General features: G+C 38.8%; 1 long non-coding RNA gene across 1 annotated transcript in view; it reads left to right on the forward strand.

Moving 5' to 3' along the window:
• The window catches only part of LOC109246318 (uncharacterized), a 35,232-nt gene extending 18,417 nt beyond the window's left edge, over positions 1-16,815 (forward strand). Inside the window, exons 3-4 of the long non-coding RNA XR_002071305.2 lie at positions 9,109-9,176; positions 16,715-16,815. This is a non-coding gene — a long non-coding RNA (uncharacterized LOC109246318). The remainder of the gene's footprint in view (positions 1-9,108; positions 9,177-16,714) is intronic.
• The last annotated feature ends 10,264 nt before the right edge of the window (positions 16,816-27,079 follow it).

Genomic DNA, 27,079 nt, shown 5'->3' on the forward strand with positions numbered 1-27,079 from the left:
GAGATAACAAACATAATGTGTTGTTTACAAGAGATAATAATAATAATTTGCGGCTCATAGTAGTCACAGGATGTAGAACTTCCTTTGTGTGCTGGACGTGACCCTGATAATACAGTCTGCCAGGAATGTTTTACGTTCCAGGCTCCTGTAGCAGAACGATCACGTCACTACAATCACTCTGAAACTAGACAGGGAGTTGCCACAAGGGACACAATGATCAAGAAAGGACTTATGGCTGACCTAGTCCCTAATCAACCACTATGATCTAAGACCCTGAGACCTTTACCCTGAGTTTTCACTTTTTAAAAAACCCCTGCTTGTAAGCCCTCAGGGAGTTTGGGATTTTGAACTTTAGCTCCCCTTTCTCCTGGGTGCTGCCACACCAATAAACAGCCTATCTTTCTTCACTGTAAAAGTTGGATATTAGTTTTTATTGGCTTGCTGCACATTGTGTGGATGAACTCTTGTTTGGTTTGGTTACAAAACCATAGGAAAGACTCGAGACTTACCACGAAGTCACCTAAAACCAAGGAACTAAAAGAACTCAGCAAGCAAACCACATTCTGGTCAGTTACACACAAGTTAATAATTCCGTTCAAAACTGCTTCCAAACTTAGAAAAATGAAGAAAGACCTTCTATTTCCACTAAACTATTTGTCTTAGCATTTCCACTGCTCTGCACGGCAAGAATTTTTTTCTTTTTAAAAACGAAATTAGCCAATTTATTTGTTTGTTTATTTATTTATTTATTTATTTATTTATTTATTTATTTATTTTAAATCTCAGCTATCTTTATTATTATTAGTTATTATTATTATTATTATTATTTGAGACAGAGAGCTTAAGTGGAGGAGGGGCAGAGAGAGAGGGAGACAGAAGATCTGAAGCAGGCTCTGCTCTGACAGCAGCGAGCCCGATGCAGGTCTCAAAGTCATGAGCCATGAGATAATGATCTGAGCTGAAGTCGGATGCTCAATTGACTGAGTCACCCAGGTGTCCCCAAATTTAGCTATTTTAGATTCAGTGTTGAAATTCATTTTACTAGGGTTCTTGCAAAAAATATAGTCATCTGTGAGTCTTCCTGTAGAAAAGATTCAAGTTCAGTCACCCAGCTATTTCTACATTTGGTGATGCCCTTTTGCCCCCCAAAATAATTCACTATACATTTAATAATCTGAATTCCCAGCAATAGAAAACCTTATCTTCATCCCTATTTACACTTGTGATTCCTTATTGTGTGTTTGTTTCTTTCATTTGTGTCTCACTCTTGAGACGATAGGCTTCATATTCCAAGTCAATATGTTGTCAACACTTTTAGGGAAGCTGCAATAAATAAAATCTTATGTGGGTCCTTGATACATCAAGTATATAAAAGCAAAGCTATGGTGCAAGCTTGCCTTCACATAATCTTCACGTAATCTCTGTATAGTTCTAAGGGGCCTCACAGAAGAATATGAAAAGCGTGTGACCACCTAGATAAGTACTTATGTAACTCTGTGTCCTCGGTAGAACTGCTCATATATTCAGCTAGCAGGAAAGTTTCTGGATCCTTTGGCAGACCTGCAAATAAGCAACAGCAAGGCACAGTAGAACTGGACCACTGTGAAACCACCATCAGCATCCTCAGTAGTTCTTCCAACACTCTTTTGTGTGGTCTCTCCCTTCACATCCTTCAGCAATTTATTCAGGACTGTGAAGCTGTCAAGTAGAATAGTAGAAATAGATCCTATTTATTGAGCAGTTACTCTGTGCTTGTGCTGTTCTTTTTTTTTTTTTTTTTTACATTTTATTTATTTTTGAGAGAGAGAGAGAGAGAGAGAGAGAGAGAGAGAGACAGAGTACAAGTGGGGGAGAGGCAGAGAGAGAGGGAGACACAGAATCCAAAGCAGACTCCAGGCTCTGAGCTGTCAGCACAGAGCCCGGTGTAAGGCTCAAACTCACAAATTGTGAGATCATGACCTGAGCTAAAGTCGGTTGCTCAACTGACTGAGCCACCCAGGCACCCCCTGTGCTTGTGCTGTTCTAAGGACTTTATGGACATTATTTTATGCAGTCCTACTTACTACCATTTTGTAGCTGAAGGAAGTAGAGGGAGGGGAGAAGAGACTAAAAACTGGACACAAATCAAACATTTGCTAAATTGGGGTTTGAATACAAATCACTGGTTCACTTATTGATTCAACAAATCTGGGTTGTTTTTCTTTTGTTTGTTTTGTCTTGTTTTGTTGTTTTGAGCACCTACCTTTTTAGATCTGCCTCCTATTTATACCTAAACAACCTGAATACACCACTGACAAATAAGTGCCTTGTGTCAATCTATCTTGGCAGGATACTTCACTGTACCTCTATATCCATTCGTTCTTTTTTTTTTTTTTTTTTTTTTGCTTATCACTAGGAAGAAGTCTTTTAGCTTACTATTAAAAAAAATATTACTAATATTTATGAGAGACACACTCAATGTGAGTCATAGAAACATATGTTTACCTTGTATGCCCTGAATCCTGATTCCATTCTTGAGAAGGTCTATAAAGGAGCTAATACCATTCTCCCAGGATAGAGCAGAAATGATAATCACCCTGACCATGGCCTTGACTATTAAACTTGATGAAGCAGAGACTGGGCACTGGATAGAACATGTAAGAGAAGTTAAACACATTGGACTCCCAGACATCCATCTGTGGTTCACTCTATGGGAGTGAAAGAGTGATTCAGAGAGAAGCAACAAGACTGTTTTCCATCCGTCTTATTATCTACATTCCATGTGTGCTTATCATCAGCTTATTGTCCAGATGTTTCTTTTCTGATCTCAGACTGTACTTACATTCCTGTTCAGGGTGCCCTTTATTCTGAAAGTCTCCAAGGCCTTTTCCCCAGAATCAGGTTTTTTTCAGATGGAAAAAAAGAAAAAAGACAGTATAAAAAGAAGAGGTTCTATCATCCAACTCTGCAAGAAACTATTTAGAACCCTCTTCCAAACAATGGTTTCTTTCTTTGTTGAGTCATATATTAAGTTAATTAAGAGGTATGATGTTTCTGTTATTTTGTTTGTTGACTTGGGGAATTCAAAGACATACACAGACTTGACTCAGGTTTGAGTTTGGGACATATACGTATATATACATATATGTATATGTATATATACGTATATGTCCCATATATAAATACAGTATACTGTCAAGTATATAAAAGCATGGTAAAATTAGCCCAGGAAAGTGTTTCATGGCTACTGAAAACTATGTCAGAATGGAGATGTGGATAGGGAGATTGGCTTTTCCAGGAAATATAGCTCTAGTCTCAAGAGAAATAGGTGACTTCTGAGAGCTGAGAACATGTAAGAGAGTCACATTAGTTCTCAGTAAACTTCTAATTCTACCCAAGGACATCAATGGTTATGTGTGACTCTGTTCCTCCTTGTGATTCATATAAAGTGTGCAGTGTAAAATGCATGCATTTTCTGCTTTTTGGGATGTGATATTTTATTTGCAAGAAGCTATTCAACAGCTATTCAACATGGTGAGGCATTTACTGAGAATCACTATCAGTGATAATGTATTTTGTAGAACATCACTACAAAAGGCAGGCAGAATGACCTCACTGTAAAGGTGGCTATGTCTAGCTATACTCTCCTGTGTAAATTCATTCATTCATCACTTACTAAATGCAACATTTATTGGATCCCTACACATGTGTCTGGCACTTTTTAAGGCACTGGGGCTATAGTAACAAAAAAAAAAAAAAATAGGCAAGATCTGTACGTCCTGAGGGAGATACACATAGAATAAGTAAATACATTAAAATTACATGAGAAAGGCTCTTAGTACTGTGCAGTAAAATAAACACAGGAATAGGGGTAGGGAATGAGTAAAGAGGGAAAGGTATAATTTTAAATGGGAAGGTCAGAGAAGGCCTCCCTAAGGAAGTGATCATATTAGTCAGGGTTTACCAGGGAAACAGAACCAAGAAGAGATAGCTGATAGATAGATAGATAGATAGATAGGGATTTATTATGAGAGTTTGTTTCACGCCATTCTGGAGGTGAACAAGTCTCACAATCTGCTGCCTGCAAGCGGGAGGTCCAGGAAAGCTGGTGGTGTGCTTCCAATCCAAGCTTGAAGGCCTTACAACCAGGGAACTCAGTGGTGTGGCTCCTGATCTGAGTCCAAAGGCCTGAGAGGCATGAGTGTCTCTGTCCAAGGGCAAGGAAAGATAGATGTTCCAGGTCAAGCATCAAATTTACTCTTCCTCTACCTTTTATTCTATCCAGACCCTTAACAGATGGATTTGGCTCACTCACATTTATTTGGTCTAGTGATTGAAATCTTGCCTAAAAACAGGCTCACAGACACACCCAGAAATAATGTATTAGCAGCCATCTAGGCATCCCTTAGCCCAGTGAAATGGACCTGGAAAATTAACCATTACAACTATATTTGAAAAGGCTTGAATTCAAATGCAAAGAAGTTGAGGTAGGAAGCCAGGAATACAACTATAAAAAGAATGCTTTACAGTGAATGTCCAGTTCAACTGTCCTGAGATAGCAGAGTGCTTGATGCTTTGGAAGAGCAGCAAGGAGGCCAGCTGGGATAGAACAGAGTGAGCGAGTGGGAGAGTTGTAAGAAATAAGGTCAGAAAAGTCATAAGGGGAGAGGGGAAGAAAAGTAATAGGGGCCATACCATTTACTGATACTTGGAGCAGAAATAGATTCAAATAATCAGAACTCAGCAATGGACGTATCCAAGACTACCATCAGTTAGAACATAGAAATAGATATTATTTGATGAGTAAGTACATAGTAAACAGTAAATAAAAAACTAGGGACACCTGGGTGGCTCAGTCAGTTAATTGTCTGACTTCGGCTCAGGTCACGATCTTGCAGTTCATGAGTTTGAGCCCTGTGTCGGGCTCTTTGCTGACAGCTCAGAGCCTAGAGCCTGCTTTGGATTCTGTCTGCCCTCTCTCCCTGCCCCTCCCCTGCTCACACTCTGTCTCTGTCTCTCTCAAAAATAATTAACATTATAAATAAGCAAACAAACAAATAAATAAATTTTAAATAAATTAAAAAAACCTAAAAGATCTAATCTTTTCAAAAACATTCATAATCCAAGAAAACCTGATGGATGGGATATGTTTGAATCAGTTTATGGCAACATAGAACATTATGGAGAACTCAGAAAACAAATGTAAGACTTTTGAAGAGATCATCCTAGACAACCCTAGAAGTATCTTTGTACTGTAGAAGCAAAATCTTGCTGAAAGGGTGTCTCAGAGAGTATCGTATATTGTAGTAATCAAAATGCAATTCACATTGACTTAACTAACAAAGGAGATGTATTGCCTGTCATAACTAGAAGATTCAGAGTTAGCAAAGGCTTCAGAACTGATTTCATTCTACAACTCAGCAGTGTCATCAAGGACCCATCTTTCATCGCTCTCCTCTGCCTTACACACTGACACTTTATTCGGAAGAAGGGTTGCCTCAGTACAGGATGGCTGCAGCAGCTCCAGATTTCATATCCTCATGCCATATCATCCAGAGGGTGAGAAAAGATGTTTTTTAGAAGCTCTCTCAGAAGAGTGAGCAACTTCCAAAATTACTCAACAAAGATTTTCTTCTCATTGACCTTAACTGAATCACAAGTACTTTCCCAGTCTAAACTCTCCTCTGGGTGAATTCCATGAACTGATGGCAAAGGACTGGTTTACGATGATTCACTTATTCATTCATTCAATAAATATTTGAGTGCCTATTACATGTCAGGCATTGTTCTAAGCATTTGGAATACAGCAGTAAAGAAAATAAAAATCCATGTAATAGTGGGGGAGGGGAGATAGACATTTACACAATAAATAAGTGAATTATATATTAGTTTAAAAGGTGATAAGTGCTGTGGAATAAAAAGATAAAGCAGAGGAAAGGGTAATTGGGCTGTTATAAGTTGAAATAGATAGTTTCGATTTTAAACAAGATGGTTAACACAGGACTCATTAAGAAGACAACATTTGAATAAAACCTTCAAGGAAAGGAGAGAGTTATCTATCAGATTGTCTTCACAAAAAGCACCCCAAGCAGAGCAAATAGGCAGTGCAATGACTCTAAGGCATGAGCAAGCATAGCACATTCAAAGAATAGCAGTGAAACCAAAGTGTTGCAAAAATGCAACATGAGGTCAGAGACATAATGGAACCAATTATATAAATCTTATGAGCACCTGAAAAGGCTTGACTATTATGTGGAATGAGAGGGGGAGCCACTGTTTTGTTTTGTTTTGTTTTGCTTTTTTTCCCCCTTAGAAATTTCATGATCTGACTTGTTTTTAAAAGGAACCATCCAGCTGATGAGTTGTGAATGGACTATAAGGGGACAAGAGTTGAAATAGAGGGTCCAGTTAGGAGGCTGTTGAAGTAATCCGGGTGAGAGAAGATAGATTCTCAGAATAGGGTGGCAACAAGAGCTGGTGCAAAGTAGTCAGATGCAGGACACGTTTTGTTTTGTTTTGTTTTGGTTTGGTTTGTTTTGGTTTGATTTGGTTTGGTTTGTTTTGGTTTTAAGCCAGCTCCTTGTCCAGGGTGGAGCCCAGTGTGGGGACCCCAGATGGAGACCTGAGCTGAGATAAAGAGTCAGATGATTAACTGACTGAACCACTCAAGCACCCCTGGGACATGTTTTGAAAGTTGAACAAACAGTATTTTTTATTGAGTTATATATAAACTATGAAAGAAAGACAAGAGTTGGGGATGATTCTAAGCCTTTTGGTCTCAGCAACTGTAAGAATGGTGTTCACAGTGATGAAAAAGTTTGGGAAAGAGTAGTATTTCAGTGGAAGATCGGAAATTCAGTTTTGACACATCAGTTTGAGATGATGAGACGGCAGTTGGAAATAGGAGTCACAGTTTGCAAGATATTACTGAGCTAGAATATAAATTGTGAAGCCATCAGTTAATAGATATTACGAGATCATCAAAGAAATGAGAGATACTGAGGAGAGGTCAAGTGAGATCACAACTGAGAATAGATCATGGGATTTACCATATGAAGATCACTGGGGATTAAAACAGGAACAGTTTATTTTTTATTTTTATTTATTTTTTATTTTTTTAGTGTTTGTTTATTTTTGAGAGAGAACAAGAGCACAGGGGAGGGGCAGAGAGAGAGGGAGACAGAGGACCTAAAGTGGCTCTGCGCTGACAGAAGGGAGCCCAATGTGGGGCTTGAACTCACAAACTGTGAGATCCTGACCCCAACTGAAGTTGGAAGCTTAACTGACTGAGCCACCCAGGCCCCCTATTTTATTATTTTTAATTAATTTTTTGTTTTGAGAGAGAGAACATGCACTTGTGCATGTGAACAGGGGAGGGGCAGAGGGAGAGAGAGAGAGAAAGAGAGAATCCTAAGCAGGTTCCACACCCAGTATGGAGGGCTTGACTTGGGGCTTGACCTCACAACCATGAGATCATGACCATGAGATCATGACCTGAGCCAGAATCAAGAGCTGGACACTTAATTGACTGAGCCACCCAGGCACCCCAAGATGGGAGCAGTTTTAATGGAGTGGTAAAGAAAGGAGAAAATGTGGTAGAAAGCCTCCATTCCTTTCTTTCTTCTTTGTAGGGAAATATTTTCCCTCATATTACGAGGGGTGTCTAACACTCCACTCTCTGCATTTTTGTTGTTTGCTTGACCAAAAAAAGCGACGTTCTGAGAAGTGACAATATGCCCAGGTCTCTTCAACACTTATGTTTGGAATGCTCCCATCTGGAACCCAGCCACTATGCTGAGAGAAACCCAAGCCACGTGGAGAGACTATGTGTAGACATTCCAACTGATAGTCCTGATTGATAGTGACAACTGTCAGCATTGTGAGTGAGCAATTTAGTGTCCAGCCCAATCAATCCGTTAGATGACCCCAACCTCAGCCATTGTCTGAGTGCAACCATGTTGTAGGCTGAGTTCCCCAGGAAGCAGATTCTGAGACAGAGAAGGTTCACTAGGGAGTGCTTTCGGTATGCATACCTGTTGAAGGGAAGGGAAGCATAGGAAGCAGGATCGACAAAAGGAGAAATCAAACTTCTAGACAATCTCATCAGAAGTCTGAAGTCAGAAGAACTGACTCCTTTAGGGAGTTCTGAGGCTGGGGCAATTCCATATATATCCCAAGTTGGGATGAAAAGCGTTGGCCTTTATATTCACATATTCATCAGATATGGGCTACCTTGGGAAGAGTAAGAGAACTTAGATGAGGTGATGCTCAGAGGCATTCCCTGAATGAGACAAACAGCTGAGGGTTGTCAGCCACGCTCCCAGCAACTGACATAGTATGTCCTTCATTCCTAAAATAAGATCTCATTGACATATCGCAATGTTCACCATAAAATTCATCATGGATTCCAAGAGAGAATTGGCCAACTGAGCCCAGTCAACACACAGAATCGTAAGAGGTGACAATAATTGTTGTTTTAAACAATTTAGAGCCATTTAGCATTGAGGAAGTGTGTTAAGCTTCATGGACAACTAGAAGAAAAGAGGAAATAAAGAGTACACGTCAAAACAGTTGTGTATTAAAAGTACATGGAGAAGAGTAGGCCAGTAGAAAGCCAAGGAAGGAGTGACCGGCAAATAGGGGATATAGCAAGTCTGCTACGCCAGACTTGGCCCTGTAGATTCTCAATCCATCCCTCATTTTTCCTCCACTTGACTCTGTGTGGCAGTGGAATGGACCAGGACAACCTGCTTTTCCAGGATTCTAATGTTGGTTTCTAACTGGGATTAGCTATTGAAGGGCATTGATGGAAAATTGCAGTGAGGGAGAAAAGGAGAAATCAAGGGCTTTCTCTCCTTCTCTGGGGTGGTGTCTCTGGTTGTGGCTGTATCTCTTCCTGGGTTGTGGCTTCTGCTAGACATGTCCTCCATTAGCCGGAAGCCCATGGGCACCTTCTCTCCTCTTTGTTCCTCCAGCCTAGGTTGGTACTGAATTTCTGCTGTTGCCAATCTCTGGTTTCCTCAGTATCTCCTGTTTGGCTTTTCATGTTTTGTCACCTGTGTCATCAAGACCCTGAATTAAATTCCCTTTGTTAAAATACTAAGAAGAGTTTTTTGTTTTCTTGATTAGATCCTGATTGACTAGGTCCTGGAAGCCAAGTGAGAAAGTGTGCTAACTGCTGCTGAGAGATCAAGAAAGTGAGGGCTAAGAATTGATTAATGGATTTAAACAAAAAGGACATTGGTGACATGGCCAGAGCAATTTCGTTGGAGTGGTGGGCAAATGAAAGGTAATCACATGAAATCAGAGACCACTGCCACAGCTGTGGTAGGGTCAGTTTTCCAAAGTATTGACATATGGAACAACTAGACTGGACGTGGGGAAATAACCACAGTATCCACTCTCTATTTTTTTTTTTAAGTTTATTTATTTTTAGAGAGAGGAAGAGAGGAGAGAGCAAGCATGTGTGTGCGAGCAGGTGAGGGGCAGAGAGAGAGGGAGAAAGAGAATCTCAAGCAGGCTCTCTGCTGTCAGCATGAAGCCCCACGTGGGGCTCAATCCCACAATTCATGAGATCACGACCTGAGCCAAAACCAAGAGTCGGACGCTCAAGCAACCGAACCCCCCAGGTGCCTCCACAGTATCTGCTCTCGCTGGGAAAGAGGCAGAAGACTGGGGTGACAAAAGGGAATTCATCTAGGTGGAAAGAGCCAGTAGTCAAAGGCAGAACCTTCCAGTGAATAAACTCAAGGACTTAGGTTCCTGGCAGACACATGTGCCATAGCAGAAAAGATAAAGTCACATAAGGAAAATACAGAAACTTTGTTTACAGCACTGGAAAAACACAGAATTCCTTTGGGGAACAGTGACTTTCTGCTTTCCAAAGTTCATTTTTGGAATGAGGTAAACCAATTAACAGTGTACCATAGATGAGTTTATTGCAAGAAGTTAGTATAAGCTGATAAAATATGTTTATCTGCCATAAACTTCAGAATACAACATTTTTGAGTAGTGAGTCCACTTGAGGGACTCTAACACAAAGAAATAATCCTAAAAAGGAAAACGTTTAGACATGAAGATGAACACCAAACAATTATTTATTAGAATAGAAAAGTGGGAAACATATTAGTTGTTCAGGCATCTAGAAATACGTAGTTAACTGTAGAGCACCCACTCAGAACACTATTATAAAAACTAGTAAAAGCTATGGTTCCATAAAGAAAAGATACAAAGAAAATACAGACAGTTTTATGTTCAGCTTTCAAAATGAAGGATGCAGCACTTCTATGCATAATTATAACTAAGTAGATGTGTGCCAACATTTAAATAACAGTATAAGGGTGATAATGTAGAGACTCTAGGTTATCTTTCTACTTTTCTATGCTTTATTCATTGATCATGTATATTTTTTAATAGTAGGAAAAAAAAAAACCTCCTTAAAAGGAAAAACAATTTAGGTGACAGGACACAGATTCCCTACTAAAGAAATTCTATGTTTAGTAGGAGGCACGACTAAGCTGGTTTCTTTTATTATTAGGATAGACAATATCTTAGCTAATCAAAGTCTTAATCTGAGTTCTAACTTGTTTCGTGGCTTGTGATTAGCACAATATTTATACTTGTGTCAAAGCTGCCTCCCTTTCTTATCCCAAGCTTTTAATTCACATGTCATATTGCAATGCTTGAACTCACAAAATTGCATCTATGCAGATGTCACAGCCAACTGCTGCAAGTTTCTGGGATCCTAATTATATAAATGAGAGCTTGTGTTGCATGCAAATGGATTGAAAATCTTCACAGAGAGAGGAATTTAAAAAAAATAGGCTGTATTAAAAATATCTTTAACACAATCCTTAAGAGGAAAAAAAAAATGGAGGATTGAGTCTGAGATGAAATTATGCTACTCAAATATATTATGAGTTCTCAGTCCCTGATTTGAAAAGATCCATCCACAATCTCCCCATCCAGAACCAACATCGTTTTGAAACCACTCTGTTATTTCAAAACCTAAATGGATAGCATAAATGTTATGCTTTCTTTATATTGTTGGAGAGTATATGCTGACAAAAGATAAGGGAGCTTTCAGACAGTAAGTTAAGCTTAGAAGAATGTCAGTGTCAACCAGTATAGTAATTTTAACAAACCCCAACAACAAAGAAATATTTGAGATTCCATTGTAAATGAGAATTCAACAGTTCTTATTGCTTCTTCCTAAGGTTAACCAAGAAGCCTCAATCAGCATTATCTGCCTGGCTTTGATCATAACAACAAAACATTCCAGATATCTAATGCAGACAAGGAGTAGAGATCTAAATTTCAGTTACTCTTACATTCCTCAAATTATTTTAAGAGATGAATAAGCAGCAGATATGTTGATTTGGTAACTCAAGAGATTTTTAATCAGGTGTATAAATGTTTTCTCCAAAATTTAGCATTCTTCCTGCCCTTGGATTGGGCTCTGTGTTTTTTTTCCTACTCACAAAAGTTCAAATTCATCTTTACTCATTGACAGATTAGAGAAGAGCCTAATAGATTCAAGTTTTAATAACACCTAAGTCAAAAACAAAGGACTGATTTATACAATTAACATAAACTAATAAGATCATAATTTATATAATTATTATATAAGCAATGAGTATAGCATAGTTTTAAAAGTGAAGACCTATGGGTCAGTGTTCCTGGATTCAAATCCTGCCCTTACCACTTAGTCAACAGTGACCACAGGTGAGCCCCTTACTTTTTCGAGACCCATGACGTCATTCATGAAATAAGGATAACAATAGTACCTTCGTCCAAGGAGAAGTGTGTGACCGGATGAATTAATGCATGTGAGGCCTTTACAGGGATGCCTGGTACATTGTGTGTATTTTAAAAGTGTTTGCTGTGATTACAATTGGCAACTTTTCTGTCCGGCTCCAGGAAATTCTTGGGAGATGATTATACCCACCCTCCAAGATAATATGGTAGGACTGATAATTAATCTCTAGTTCATTTAAGTGAACATCTGGTCAAGTTTTCATTCCAAACAATATCAGTCGGAATGACTTAGCCAGACCATGACTAAATAAGGCAAGCATTCTCTAATTCTACTGTACTGCTGACCAAGAATGTTTTTCCCCTCTGCTTAAGGCCAGATACAATGTTAAGGGTGGTAATTCATTTTATTTTACAGACAAGGGAGTGTTTAAGCTAAATACATGGATTCCAACTACAAATATCTGGGTAAAATATTTTTTTTGAAGTAGAAACTTACAATACCATCCATATTTTCCAGGAATTTCTCCACCAAATCTTGATTATTTTGTATGATAATTTCTCTCCCATAGGGAGAAAAGATGGAGCCAATATAACAGATTTTACAATTGGCAATCTTTACCAAAGTTGCATACTGCTCTGTAAAATGTAACACCTCTTATCCGTAAAACCTTGATGTCCTGGATTCTAAAAATAGCACATACCTCTTTACTCCATAGGAATAAGAGAGAAAAAGAGATCTTTGAGGTTGTCTGTTAGTCAACCACCCCACTTTATTTTTTATTTTTTAAAGTTTATTTATTTATTATTATTATTTTTAAATACCTGTTATATTTTACCATGAATTTTTAAAAATGTTTATTTTTGAGAGAGAGAGTGGGAGGGGCAGAATGAAAGAGAAAGACAAGAGGATACAATGTGGGGCTTAAACCCACAAACTACAAGATCATGACCTGAGCCGAAGTTGGACACCTAACCAACTGAGCCACCCATGGGCCCCTAAAGTTTATTTATTTATTTTGAGACAGAGAGAAAACACGTGTGCTCACAAACAGGAGCAGAGAGAGAGGGAGAGAGAGAATTCCAAGCAGGCTCCGTGCTGTCAGCACAGTGACCGACCTGGGGCTGGATGCCAGGAACCATGAGATAATGACCTGATCTGAAAGCAAGAGTTGAACCCTTAACCGACTGAGCCACTCAGGTGCCCCTCAACCACCTCATTTTAGACAGGAGATAATTTAAGAGAGAAGCAGAAAAGTGGCCTATTTAAGGTCACATGGCAAATTTAAGATAAAACTGGGACAAGAGTTGGATCCCCTAATTCCTCAGGCAGTGCTTTCCACTGTTGCCATGAATTCCCAAATGCCACACCTGCAGTGATGGAAAAGCGGGTGTCTGCACGTTAACTTCCAGAGAGATATCAGCATAGATTTCCTTCCTCTACTGTGTTTGCAAACTGAAACCGAATTTCTTTTCCATCGTGACCATCTGGACACCTTATATAGTATATTTGGTCGTTTAAAAAATAAAACAAATTGCAGGTGTCCCCCCAAAATTCCACTCAGTGTTCAACAAAACATTGTACCCGGGATGATCCTGCCTATCTATTATTGAAGACTTGGTGTGTGCCAAGTCCTGGGTTAAATGCTCTATAGGGATAACTTCATTTACTGCTCACAGAAACCTTATGATGTAGCTAATATTATCACCACTTTTTGACGGTTGAGAAAAATCAAGACTTAGGGAAGCTAAGTCAATTGCCCAAAGTTACACAGGTATGGGATATTAGAGTCTAGTCATACAGTTTGGTGATCTTACTCCCAAGCCTAGGGGTAAGGCTTTTTCTATGTTGGGGCTATCAGTGCCATCCATAGATCTATCACTAATTGTTCTCTTTCTTGCTTTAAAATTCGCAAGAATGTTCTCTAGGTTTGTTGCCCTGATACTGTTTTTTCCCCCAGTTTTTTATTTTATGTATTTAACAAACATACAACAGTTAGGTGCCAGCCATTGTTCTACACAATCTATACATATCACACATACATTCATTTAATCTTTACCACAACCCAATGAGTTAGGTAAAATGAACATGTTCACTTTTTATTTTGAGTATAGTTGACTCACAGTGTTACATTAGTGTCAGGTGTACAACAAAATGATTCAACAAGTGTATAAATTATGCTGTGCTCACAAGTGTAGCTGCCATCTGTCACCATACAATCCTACCGCAATACCATTGACTATATTCCCTATGCTGTGCCTTTCATTCCTGTGACTTATTGATTCCGTAACTGGATATTAACACCCTCATTTTTAGGTAAGGAAACTCAGGCATCTGTGTAACTTGCCCAAAGTGATACAGCTAGTAAATGACAGACTCTACCACAACGTTCCATAATTTTAGGTTATTTATTTTTTCTTTCTTTCTTTCTTTCTTTCTTTCTTTCTTTCTTTCTTTCTTTCTCTTTCTTTCTTTCTTTCTTTCTTTCTTTCTTTCTTTCTTTCTTTCTCTTTCTCTCCTTCCTTCCTTCCTTCCTTCCTTCTTTCTTTTCTTTTTAAAAGCATACTTTTGAAAGGAACTTAAAGGAGAAGTGTTCTGAGAGAAGGAAGCTTGGTTAGGCCCAGATTCTTCTTCATTTCCATACTATGGTAAGCTTTGGGATATGCTGAGGATCACAATCTGAAAATCACTGCTTTAGAATGTGTTTAAATAATTTTTTCTTCCTCAGTTATTCCATATAATTGTTACCTGTTCTCAAACCAGAGGAACTGTGTAGCCACAAGCAATGACTTGCAGATGATTATGCCACCATTAAAAGGGATAATTATAAGGACTATGTAATAACATGGCCAGGTGGCTATAATGCAATATTAAGTGGAAAAAAAGGAACACAAAAGTGCATCCATTGTCTGATTATAGCTATATAAAAATCTATATGCCTATACATCTTTGAATAGCTATGTTAGAGCCGTGGAATTATAGGTTATTTTTTAAGTTTCATCTCAAGCTACTCTATCATTTAATTAAAAGCAACACCAACAAAACACCGAAATAAAGAAAGATTCATGAGGAAGGACATATTCTTCACCTGAAGCAAAGACTTAGTTGTAGTGATCTATCAGGATAGCGATTCTTCTTTAGATTATGTTTTTGGAATATCTGTCTTATAATGATCTCCTGGCACTTGGTAGATTATTTTAAGGGCATTACTCTTGAAAGTTAGTCAAGAGCCTGATAAAGTGACTTATGCCCATTCTCTTGAAGCATAAGTTAACCATTAAAAGTACTATTTATGGTGAGCACGTTATGATATAGGAGCAAGCTTATACCACATGGAAAGCAATATAATGTTGTAAAGGAAAGCAAAGTGTAATGTTGCACATATATCTTATGATCACAGTTATCTTTATACATATTCGTTATCTATTTTGAAGACAGAGAGAGAAACAGAGCATGAGCAGGGAAGGAGCAGAGAGAGAGAAGGAAAGAGAGAATCCCAAGGGGCCTGAACTCAGGAACTGTGAGATCATGACCTGAGCCAAAATCAAGAGTCAATAGCCTAATCAACTGAGTCATCTAGGCGCCCCTATTTTGTTTTTAAATACAGTTCAACTTCGAAGGTATTAAAAAATTAGAAAAAGAAAATAGTATGTCGGTTGCATTTTTCATTTGAGACCGATAGAAATGATTCTATTTAAGAATTACCCACACCACATCAGACACTCCCAAACCTGGCTTGTTATCAGAACAACTGGGAAGCTTTTAGAAATAATAGGTGCCAGGGGAAGCAGGGTATTATGCCTCAGGACACAAGTGACGGTGTCTTCTCTGGTTTGTGGAAGCAAAGATCTGTAACTAGGCCAACAAATACCATCCTACAGTGACCTGTTGTTCTGATTTTCCCCCTGACTGTTTGGATTTTAGTATTTAAATGTCCTGCATCTCAGGAAACTCCTCAGTCCTAGCCAAACAGGGATAGTTGGTCATCCTAAATCATCTTTCCAGACACCTAGCCAGAATACACCCGAAACTCTTCTAGTCATGATGCAAACAGAGAGAAATGAGAACCAGAAAGAATGGAGTGAAACCTTTGAAATGAGTAAGTCATTTCTTTGTGGAGCATTGAGACTGTTAAAAGGGTCATATTTGAAAAACGAAAAACCACTTAGATTTTTCATCTTCTAACTTCCTGAATGTTTCTCTTTCCCAATGAGATTTCATTTAAGAGAACACGATACAGATTCTTAGCTGTTCTGAGTTCTTTCTAAAAGGCTTCTTAGGAAAAGGCCCAAAGAACGACAGTTGTATCCAAAATGTAGGTCCAGTCCTCAGCCATCATGAGTAAACACTGCCTTTATTTTTGTTTCTTTTTATTCGACTTGCCAATGGTAAGATAATAAACTCACACGTTAACAAGAGGGCTTTCTTTCAAAGTCTGGACTGGAATTAAAGTGTTTGGGTCATTTGTTTTATCTGTTGAAGTTGGAATGGGGTAGGGTATAATTCTGGCATTATATTCCCTCGACCGTTTGTTCAGTAACAATGCAGTTAGAGGTACACAGTGGAGGGAGCAATGTTTGTTATTATTTGAGATTTATTCTACTAGGAGGAGTACACACTGAACCTTGAGAAGTTACACAAATTTAAGCAACCCTCTTATAAATGTAGTACAGAGAGACTTTTTGCCCTCTCTGCATCAAATCATAGCGTGTGGGGAAAAAACCGACCAAACAGTTGTTTTTCAACCGTTGTCCCAAATCAAGCTATATTATTTTCCCAGTAAAAATAAAACACTGTTATTTTTACCTTTCTCAACTCTCTGTTAAGGAGAAAGAAATTATATGGAAGTTCTAAAAGATATGATTTCATAACAAGTCCTTTTGACATTTATCCACAGTGCAGAATCTTGGGTAACGTTGGCTTATAAAATTTTAATAGCTTTGGCTCTGCTTTCAAGTGTCTTATTTACTTTAACAACAGGCTTCCTGACCAGCATCACAGAGCAAGTAATCTATTGCTAAATCCGCCTGTCATCCTGGCTGGGGCCAAGGAAAATCAAGGGATGGCAAAGCTTTGGAGAAGTTGAGGTAACTAGTGTACAGGCAGCAGGCATATCGTGTCGTGGCTCCACACACTGGCTCTGGAGGCAGGCTGGTTGTGTTCAAATCCGGGCTTTCCCTCTTGCTAGCTCTGCAACCACAGACAAAGCCTCAGTCCTCATCTGTAAAATGGAGTGATAGTACTGACCCTATAGAGCCTTTCTGCAGCTTGAATGAAATAAGCAAATCAGCTAGCACAGGGTCAGAAGTGAGGGGTGTGCTTGGTGAGTGTTGGTGGCTAATGTAAATTTCTCTTCTTCATTCTCCGTGTTTCAAACACATAGGATACGATAGTTCCTAAAAGAAACTACAGGTTCGATTTTCACCAGAGGCCTTCACAGTGGCTATTTTGCCTGTGGGAAGCTCCCCTCGCCCTTAGCTCACTAACCCTCTGCATCCCACCAGTCCCAGTCTTCCAGGGAGGCCGTCCCCAGTCACCTAAGCCATCAGCTCTTGTGGCATGGCCTATAACAAGCACCTAACAAGTGATAATTATACACTAACCTCATTCTCATTTAGAAACTTAATGCTGTAAATCCAATACATGGGAGAAGATAGCTTTATAAAATAATGATGTTTATAGCCAATGTCTTCCCACCTCTCGTTGTAAGTAATCAGATTATAGCAGAATGTATCACATAGCGTTGGCTGGGTCTCAATAATTCTTATATTAATATCATGGGTTTTGCCATATCTGTACAATATCCATATTATTTGCCCAGAATTCTCTTTATATTGTTTAGGTTCATTTGTTTTGAGGAAATGGTAAATATCATAACCCTTAATGAGAAACCAGTCTTTGGGAACCACTGATCTACTTCACCTCTATCCTTTTCCTCTATCCCTCTATCCTCCTATCCTTCACCTCTATCCCTTTTCTAGGAAACAGGCCTAGAAAAGGGAAGGAACTTATCTACCTTTTTTACCGGGTAAAAACTTACCTACCTACCATTCTTTTACCAGGCATATATACATCAGTGATAGTAATTCAGCTCTCCCACCTAGCCTGCATCCTTTACAGTGTTCCACACCACCTTGTGTAAATTTTATCCCCGACAGGACCTGTTTTAGTTTGGTTGACGCATGTGGAAGGGAATAATAGAATAATTCATACTCATTTTGAATAACTTATAAAACTAACTTAAAGTCCACACTGGTGGTAGCTGTTTCTAACAGAAAATAGTGTCTTGATCCAAGGGTATGATTTGTGTTTCCAAAACCATGATAGATCAGTGACTTTCTTTCCTGTCTCTTAAGATCCACTCCAGTGACTTCTCCTTAGTTTATCAACAAGTAAAAACAATAAAGTTAATTAGAACAAATTTCATCATTGCAGTAATGGTATTATAATGGAAAAGCTGCCTCTTCTTTCTAAAAAGCTTTGTTAAGATAAATTTACATATCCTAAGATTATAGTATGAAATACAATGTTTTTGGTATATTCCCGGGTTGTGCAACCATCACCACAATATAATTTTAAAATATTGTTCCCCCCAACCCGCCAAAGAAACCAGTATTCATTACCAGACAATCCCCTTTTCCCTTCTTTCCTCCTCAGTAGTGTTCCCTCAGCACTAAGTAATCACTAATCTATTCAACCTACTTTCTGTCTCTATGAAATTGCCTATCCTGGACATTCCATGCAAGTGGAGTCATATGAGATGTGGTCTTTTGTGACTGGCTTCTTTCACTTAGCATCATGTTTTCAAGGTTCATCATGTTGTAACGTGTATCAGTACTTCATTCTTTCTTTAAAAATTTTTTTTAATGTTTATTTATTTATTTTTTTTGAGAGAGAGAGCATGACAGAACACAAATGGGGGGAGAGGCAGAGAGAAAGGAAGACACAGAATCCGAAGCAGGCTCCAGGCTCTGAGCTGTCAGCACAAAGCCCAACATTGGGCTCGAACCCAGGAACTGTGAGATCATGACCTGAGCCAAAGTCAGACACGTAACCAACTGAGCTTCCCGGGTGCCCCAGTATTACTCAGCTTTATTTTTTTTTTATTTTAATTTATATTTTTTAATTTACATCCAAAAGAGTTAGCATATAGTGCAACAATGATTTCAGGAGTAGATTCCTTAGTGCCCTTTACCCATTTAGCCCATCCCCCCTCCCACAACCCCTCCAGTGACCCTCAGTTTGTTCTCCATATTTATGAGTCTCTTCTGTTTTGTCCCCCTCCCTGTTACTCAGCTTTAAAAAGGGATGAAGCACTGGGGCACCTGGGTAGCTCAGTCGCCTGGAGCTTGATTCAGATTCTGTGTCTCCCTCTCTCTCTGCTCCTCCCCCACTCATGCGCTCTCTCTCTCTCTCAAAAATAAATAAACATTAAAAAAATAAAGCTGAGTAACACTGCATTGTATGAATATACATTCATTAGTTGATGGACATTTGGGCTGTTTTCACTTTCTATTATAAAATGATGCCATTATGAATATTCAAGTACAGGTTTTTGTGTGGATGTATGCTTTCATTTATTTTTCCTCTTCTTTCTTTCTTTCTTTCTTTCTTTCTTTCTTTCTTTCTTTCTGAGAGAGAGAGCACGAGTGGGGTTGGGGAGAGGCACAGAGAGAGAGAGGGGGGACAGGGGATCTGAAGCAGGCTCTGTGCTGACATCTCTGAGCCCAACACAGGGTTCCAACTCACAAACCCTGAGACTGAACTCATGAACCCTGAGATCATGACCTGAGCCAGAGTTAGATGTTCAACCAACATCTGAGCCACCCAGGTACCCCATGTATGCTTTCATTTCTTTGGGGTATATATACCTAGGAGTGGGACAACTGGGTCATATGGTAATTTTATGTAAAACTACTGTTTTGCCTGCCTAAAATCCTTGGCTCCTCCTTCTAATAACAGTTCTTCCTGCCTCCATTCCATTTTGCTGTATAATTTCTTCCATGTTGGCTGCAGTCTTGGTGAAACTGTCAATCTCCTAGTCTGGAACTTCCCTGCCAAGGGGTGAGCATGTGACCCAGGTCCTACGAATCAGCTGCCTTTTCCCTGGTATTTGATTCTTTGTTAGAGAGAGAGAGTGAGGCTAAAAGGAACAGGGTCTCATCCATCACTGTCCATTCACTTCCTACCATCTACATCTCAGAGCTGCACGTACACATCAGCTTTTTAAAGTACTGACTTCTACCATATCCTTCCAGTCAATTCTTTGATTTTGTTTTTGCCTTAAGCAGGCCAGAGATAGCTTTGTTGCTTGTTTCCACCTTTAGCTTCAACTGGAATACTTTCTTTGGATCAATAAAAAGGTATGCGTATTTATTACCCCAAACGAGTCTTTCTGTTGATGCTATCTATAATTTAGTCAACTCAAATCCTCTCCCCATCCCAGTCAATCTTCTAAGAAGGAAAGGAAAACCACCCTCCCTTATATGCCCTGATCCCAAAAGCCCTGAATTCACCCTTTGTCCCAAAGACAAAGATACAGATGCCAGAGCCACAAGAGATGGCTTTTTCCTGGTCAAGCTGTGTTCTGAGGCTTTCACAGAGCATGGTCCCTGCTTCATCTATATGAAAAGGGTACGGTTAAAACAAATTAAAGATTTGCATGCCTTCATCCTGCATTAAGCCACAGACCCACAGAAGTGTTCTTCAAACCCAGAGATTAGGTTTTAAACCCTCTTCTTTCCAATGGTGAAACATAAAATGCACAGGACAATTAAAAATATGATTTTATTCAGGTTGTTGCAGTAAGGAAAATGTTCATTAATGAAAAGCATCTCAAAGAAAAGCATGAGGACCTGTGGTTTTATAGAGGGAAGTAGACAGGGGAATCATGAGGTAGACAGTGGAGGTGGGTCTTAACTGAGTCATATGGAAAGAGTGGTTCTTTGTGGTTAGCTCTTTCCTGAAACAGTGAAGCTAGGGGAGTTCTTTTTTGGTAGAAGAACTTTTTTTGTAGCAGAGTGCTTAGGTAAAGTTTAATGTCTTCCCTCTGTCCCTTCCTCCCTCCCTCCCTTCCTTCCTTCCTTCCTTGTTGCCTTCCTTCCTTCCTTCCTTCCTTCCTTCCTTCCTTCCTTCCTTCTTTTCTTCCTTCCTCCCTTCCTTCTTCTTTCCATACTTTTGTTCATTCTGGAAATACGTATTACGTATCTATTTTTATGCTGGCACCAGAGCTCTGGCCTTAGGAAGGGTGTCTGATGTCAAGGTCCCTATGGAAGGAAACAGAGCTTAGTAGATGCTGGATCTGCACAGGTTGAGAGAGCACTGGGTTTTGAGGCAGATACTTAACTTCCTCTTTCCTGTCATTCCCATGTCCATGTCACCTCCCCTCTCTTGGTCTCTGTGCTTTTGATCAAGATGCCCCTCTGTCATGTAAAATGTAGAATAGCACTTCCACATTTTCCTACTCCCTCTCAGGTCAATCTTAGTGCTTTTTCCTGCAAGGAACTTTTCTAGATTTCCAAGTGAGTACATGAAATGGCTTTAGGAAGCTTCCATGGTCCCATCTAAGCCCCATGGCATTCTTTAATAGAGATGGTTTACTTTTTCTTGTTTTATGTAAAGTGCTTTCTTACCAAGAGGTAAGCTTGAGGATAGGCTCCAGTCCTCTCCTCTAACTGGACTGTCTCCCCTAAATGCCTCATATAGAAATTCTGATAGGTTCCTATAGCTGAATGAATCTCTCCTTCTCTTACTTATATTCTTTAATAATCTGCCTTCTTAAAATTATTTATAAATGTCTGCCCTGGGAGTTTGCAAAACTCTTTTTATTCACATGACTGTCTCCCAAAATGCCTTTTATACCGATCAGGTATAAACCTTTCTGAGTTTGAGGAGCAAGGGTGAATTGTAAGCATTGTTAAAAAAAAAAAAAAAAAGCTAGTGCTTTAGCAGAAAACTATGCATTGCCTGTGGCACATCATTCTGGTGTTACCTTACTCTGATTACATGGGAGCTACAATTCTGTACAGTGTAAATAACTGACAACAATGCAAAATAATTCTTGTCTATAGATGTACAGATTCTTTTTTTTTAAAGTTTACTTATTTATTTTGAGAGAGAGCATAAGTGAATGGGGGACAGGTGGAGAGAAAGGGAGAGGGAGGGAGAGAGAATCCCAAGCAGGCTCAACACTGTCAGTGCAGAGTCTGACGTGGGGCTCAATCCCATGAACTGTGAGATCATGACCTGAGCCAAAATCAAGAGTCAGACTTTTAACCACTGAGCCAGCCAGGTGCTCCTGTACAAATTCTGTTCAGTGCATTTCTGTCTTCCATTGTGGAGAAGTTCAATTTTGCCTCCATTTAACTTTTACTTCAATATTCCTGACTTATAAATGTGTCTCTTTTGTGTGTATATCATTTTAACACATCTCTAATTTCCTCATTAATGAGTTAATAACTCTGACACATGGTCATATATATATCTATATGAGAGTCATCATTTTACCTATTTTTGAAAATTATATTTTAACAAGATTGAATTGCATTAAATCACTCAGATAATCAAGATACTCTGAGGTAATGCCCAATACGCCTGAGTTCAGGGGTAGTAGAGTGTAGTAAAGAGTGTAGGATTTGCAGTTAGACTTCCTGGGTCAAGACCTAAGCTCTGTGTTTTCCCTCACCTCTGTGACCTTGGCCTGCTATACTCTCTGTGCCTCAGGTGGAGATCACACTACTGATTTGACAGGATTGTTGTAAGGATTACATGAGCTCATCAAACAATGTGTGACATATAGTTAAGAGCTCAGTAAATAAATACCAGCTATTAATATTATTATTTAATAAGGAGACATGTATGCAAGTAAATCCTAGCCCCATTACATTTTAGGAGGTTAAAGACAAAAAGCATAATTTTACCAATCATATGTCCCAAGTATTCACAGCCTCAATTCCATTTACAGGAGGACAAGTTGAAATGAGAGAAAGAGGTAGAATAAATCTCACTGGAGATATTATTCCACAACCTTGTCCCACTTTACAAATAAAGCATTAAAATGTTAGCCCTGGACTTTTCAAACCAAGGCCACTTAATTGACAGACAACAGGCCTTTTCTGATTCTCTCTCACTTTTAGACACAGTCTCTCACATCCTCACTCTCCCAGGATTTCTTACAAATCATCCCTCTGACTCAAAATGGAAAATGGGACTGAGGCACAATTATCAGGGTTATATCTGTCTCAAGAGACCCATTTTCAACATGCCCATTTAGAATCCTTTTCCAGCCAATTCCTGTTAAAGTGTTTTCTGGGACATTATTAGGTCCTTCATGACCTTACATTTTATCATGTCCCTTTTTGGCCAGATGATATAGCAGACTCCTTCATGGGTATATCTGATTGGGCGTCTGGAAGATAAAGATAAGAAAGAGGATGAACAGCACAGAAATGGTAGTGGTAGGGAAAGGAAGTGTCAGACTGACTTGGGAAGCCAGATTGGGAAAAGCAGTCTTATCTGCACACACAGGGCAATTCGTGATCTACTGCTCAGGAGGAAGAAATTATCTCAGGGAAACAATTGCAGTGCTTGGGGGTTTGTTTTGTTTTTGTTTGTTGTTGTTGTTGTTTTGAGGGAAAGATTTTTTTTTTTAGCTGCTTTTGTTTTCTGTATCAGAACAAATTTTAAAAAGATTTTGATGCATAGCTTTGCTTTGCATTGTCTTGTTTTCTACTCTGTGCCTGTTTCCATAGGTACTAGATGAAAGCTGTATTTATTTTTTTCCCGTAGTGTCAAGTTTCTTAATTATGCATTTATGGGCCCATCAGAGGTCCAGACAGATAAACATTTTGAAGCATATATATCTTAATAAGTTCTTCCAGGGACCTTCTTTTGTTAACTACTTAAAAGGGCTCAGGATTAACCCAAATTTGAGACTCACTGCTTCAGAGGATTTTTAAAAAATGGAATAATTTTATAATTTCTTCTGGTCCGTAGGCAATAGTGACAGGCAAGCAAAGAAAGGATTTTGACTCAGTCTTTGTCCCATCTCTCCTCCAAGGCTAGCACTTGATTTGAGTGTAATTCAGAGAGAGAGATTGCAAGAAGCCAGAGTATGTGATCACTGCCATTTCCAGAATAACAAGAGACTACTTTTCAAAATTCTTGTCTATTCAGTGCCATAAAAAAAAAAAAAAAGAAAAGAAAAAGAAAAAGAAAAAGGAAAAAGAATCATCTTTCTTACGGAGAAGTAAGCCTTCAAGTTCAGCTGGTTAAGTGATGTGGACCAAGTTCATTCAAGTGTTAGATAATGTTCTGATTATTTAGAATGTTTGGAGAGATTTGTTCTCTGATGAGGCTGAAAAGGCATCACACTAAGGCTATCAGTGACTCATCAAAAAGGTTAAGGGAGACAAAAACTATTCCCTCCCCTCCCCCAGTACAGAATAAATGGTTGAATTCATTCTCCCAGCTTTGAACCTGCTTCTGAAATACTCTGAACTGGACAGCACAGATGGGTGTGAGGAGAGGAGGGAGTCCATTTATTGTCCAGGTTGATTCCTCAGTAGTCAGCACAGCCATATTAAAAAAAAATTTTTTTAAATCATGTATTTAGCAAGCCTTAAAAAAGGAGGTTGCTTTTGACCAAGGAATTTTATATTTAAGAATTGTTTACCTTTGAACAACTCAACAGAATCTCTAGGGGTGGGCCCTGGTCATCATTAGTTTTAGAAAGTCCTCCAAATGATTCTAATGTGCATCCAGAACTGTGAATTGTTGGAGTCTGAAAAGTCTCGATTGTAAACTCCATTTCACTATGAATCACTTGAGACTCAAAGCCTGTTTCCTTATCTGTAAAGTGGAGACATGCAACAAATTTTATACTAGACCCTTAATAAATATGGAAAAAGAAAAAGAGAAGGGCACACCCTTAAAATTACATGTTAATCCTTTTCCATCCTACAATAGACACTCTCCCCCACAAAGAGTTATAAAAGTGACAAATGTCTCATTACCATATTCAAATGTAATGAATCTAAAATCACTGGGCTTTTTGAGATGATTAATTCTGACCAAGCATCTTTTTCTCTTTGCTGAGTGAATAATAATAATTAATTTACAGTAAGCAGGTGATTCACATTCTACTCACACTTAGACATTTCTTGGCTAGAACCAATGGAAAGGATCAAGCCATCTTGGCTGGCTGCCTATTCATCCATGGGATTATTCTTCTTTGCAAACAGACCCAGCCACAGCAAGACGAATTCATGCCCAGCTGAGACAATTGTCCTTATCACCATGCATCTTCTGGGAATGTTCCCCAATCCCTGCCACATGTCCTATGTCTCCTTTTGTAACGAGACAAGCAACCATTTTTGAGTGCTTTCTCTGTGCCAGTCAATTTGTGCTAATTATTTTACATATATTATTGCATTTAACCCTCACAACAGCTTTGTGAATGAAGTACATTATCTCCATTTTACAGATGATGAAATAGGTGTAGAAAGGTTAAAACATTTGCCCATGGGCACAGAGCTAAGATTTAATATATGGATTTGAATTAAAATCTGATGAGCTCTTAACCATTACACTAAATTCCCTCTTGACCCACCAAGGTTCTTGCCCTTTGTTCTGGCTCAAACAGAGCAAATAAAGTATCCATCTCAGAAAACCTAAACTTAGCATTTCTATTACTACAATAGCTAACATTTGTTGAGGGCTTACCAGGCACCAGATGCCTTATATGCCTTCTTCTTTCCTTTGAATCACTTCCTCTAGAGTTTCTACGTGTATTTTTATTTTTTAAACTAATGAAATATTTTACATATTCAAAATTATGTGTATGTATTTACATACATATATCAGATCTACCCATTTTATTTCTCATGTTCTTTGCTCCTCCCCCTCTGTTCATAAAAAGCTTTCCAAGAACCAGCCAAGATCTCTCTTGCCTCTGGTCTTTTGCACATACTGTTGACCCGTGAACAACACTGTTTTGAACTGCGCATGTCCAATTACATACTGTTTTTTTTCAATAGATGCAGTACTGTAAACGTATTTTCTCTCTTCCTTATGATTTTCTTAGCATCTTCTTTTCTTTCTCTTACTTAATCATAAAAATGTAGTATATAATACACATAACATACAAAATATGTCTTAATTGACTATTTATGTCACTGGTAAGTCTTCCAGTCAACAGTAAGCTATTAGTAGTTAAGTTTTGAGGAAGTCAAAAGTTATAAACAGATTTTTTACTGCATGGTGGTGGGGGGGAGGTCAGTGCTTTTAACCCCTGCTTTGTTCAAGGGTCACCTGTGATCTTCTGTAGCATGGTCTTTCAACACCACTCTCCTCCCTACTCATTGTTTAGAACTAACTTGGTTTCCCTTACCTTCCAAAGATGACTGTATGTGTCCCATGACTGAGCTGATCCTTTTGATAACACTTAGGTTATATTTTCATTTGCAATTTATTTGTTTGTTTCCCTCATGATGTTGAGGGAGACAAACAATAATGACTGATGCACCAGCTGTGTAGAACAAAGTGCCCACAAATGATAAACTCAGGAAATTCTTTGAATAAAGGAATTATATAATTCCAATTTTTGTGATCCACGTTAAACCACTTAGGCTGCATCTTGTGTCATATTGCAAAGCCCCATATTGCCAGTCTTCTTGAAGTGGAACCAAAAGCTATTTGGTACCAAATAATAGATATGTACAGAACTGTTTTACATGATCAATGACTTTCTCTTTTCTTTTAAAAAAATTTTTTTAATGTTTTTATTTATTTTTGAGACAGAGAGAGACAGAGCACAAGCAGGGGAGGAGCAGAGAGGGAGACACAGAATCCAAAGCAGGCTCCAGGCTCTAAGCTGTTAGCACAGAGCCCAACACGGCGATCAAACTCGCAGACTGTGAGATCATGACCTGAGCTTAAGTCAGACGCTTAACCAACTGAGCCACCTAGGTGCCCTGACTTTCTCTTTTCTATTTCAGTTATTAGCTTTTTCTGGACCATTCTCAAGTCTTACCTTTTTTTTTTTTTTTAAGTTTATTTATTTATTTTGAGAAAGAGAGAGAGAGGGAGGAGGGGGCAGAGAAAGAGAGGGAGACAGAGAATTCCAAGCAGGCTCACCATTGTCTGCACAGAGCCTGACTCAGGGCTCTGTCTTATGAACAGTAAGATCATGACCTGAGCTGAAATCAAGAGTGGGATGCTTAACTGACTGTCACCGAGGTGCCCCTCGTTTTTACCTTTTGACAGACATGGAAACATTAGCTAAAATATCAGTTTGCTTCAGATGTAAAAACGGCAATAGGGAACAGTTGGATTAATTAAATTGCT

This window comes from Panthera pardus, unplaced genomic scaffold (assembly GCF_024362965.1).
Source record: "Panthera pardus isolate Hobbes unplaced genomic scaffold, ASM2436296v1 HiC_scaffold_2, whole genome shotgun sequence".
In the NCBI taxonomy this organism is placed as follows: domain Eukaryota; kingdom Metazoa; phylum Chordata; class Mammalia; order Carnivora; family Felidae; genus Panthera; species Panthera pardus.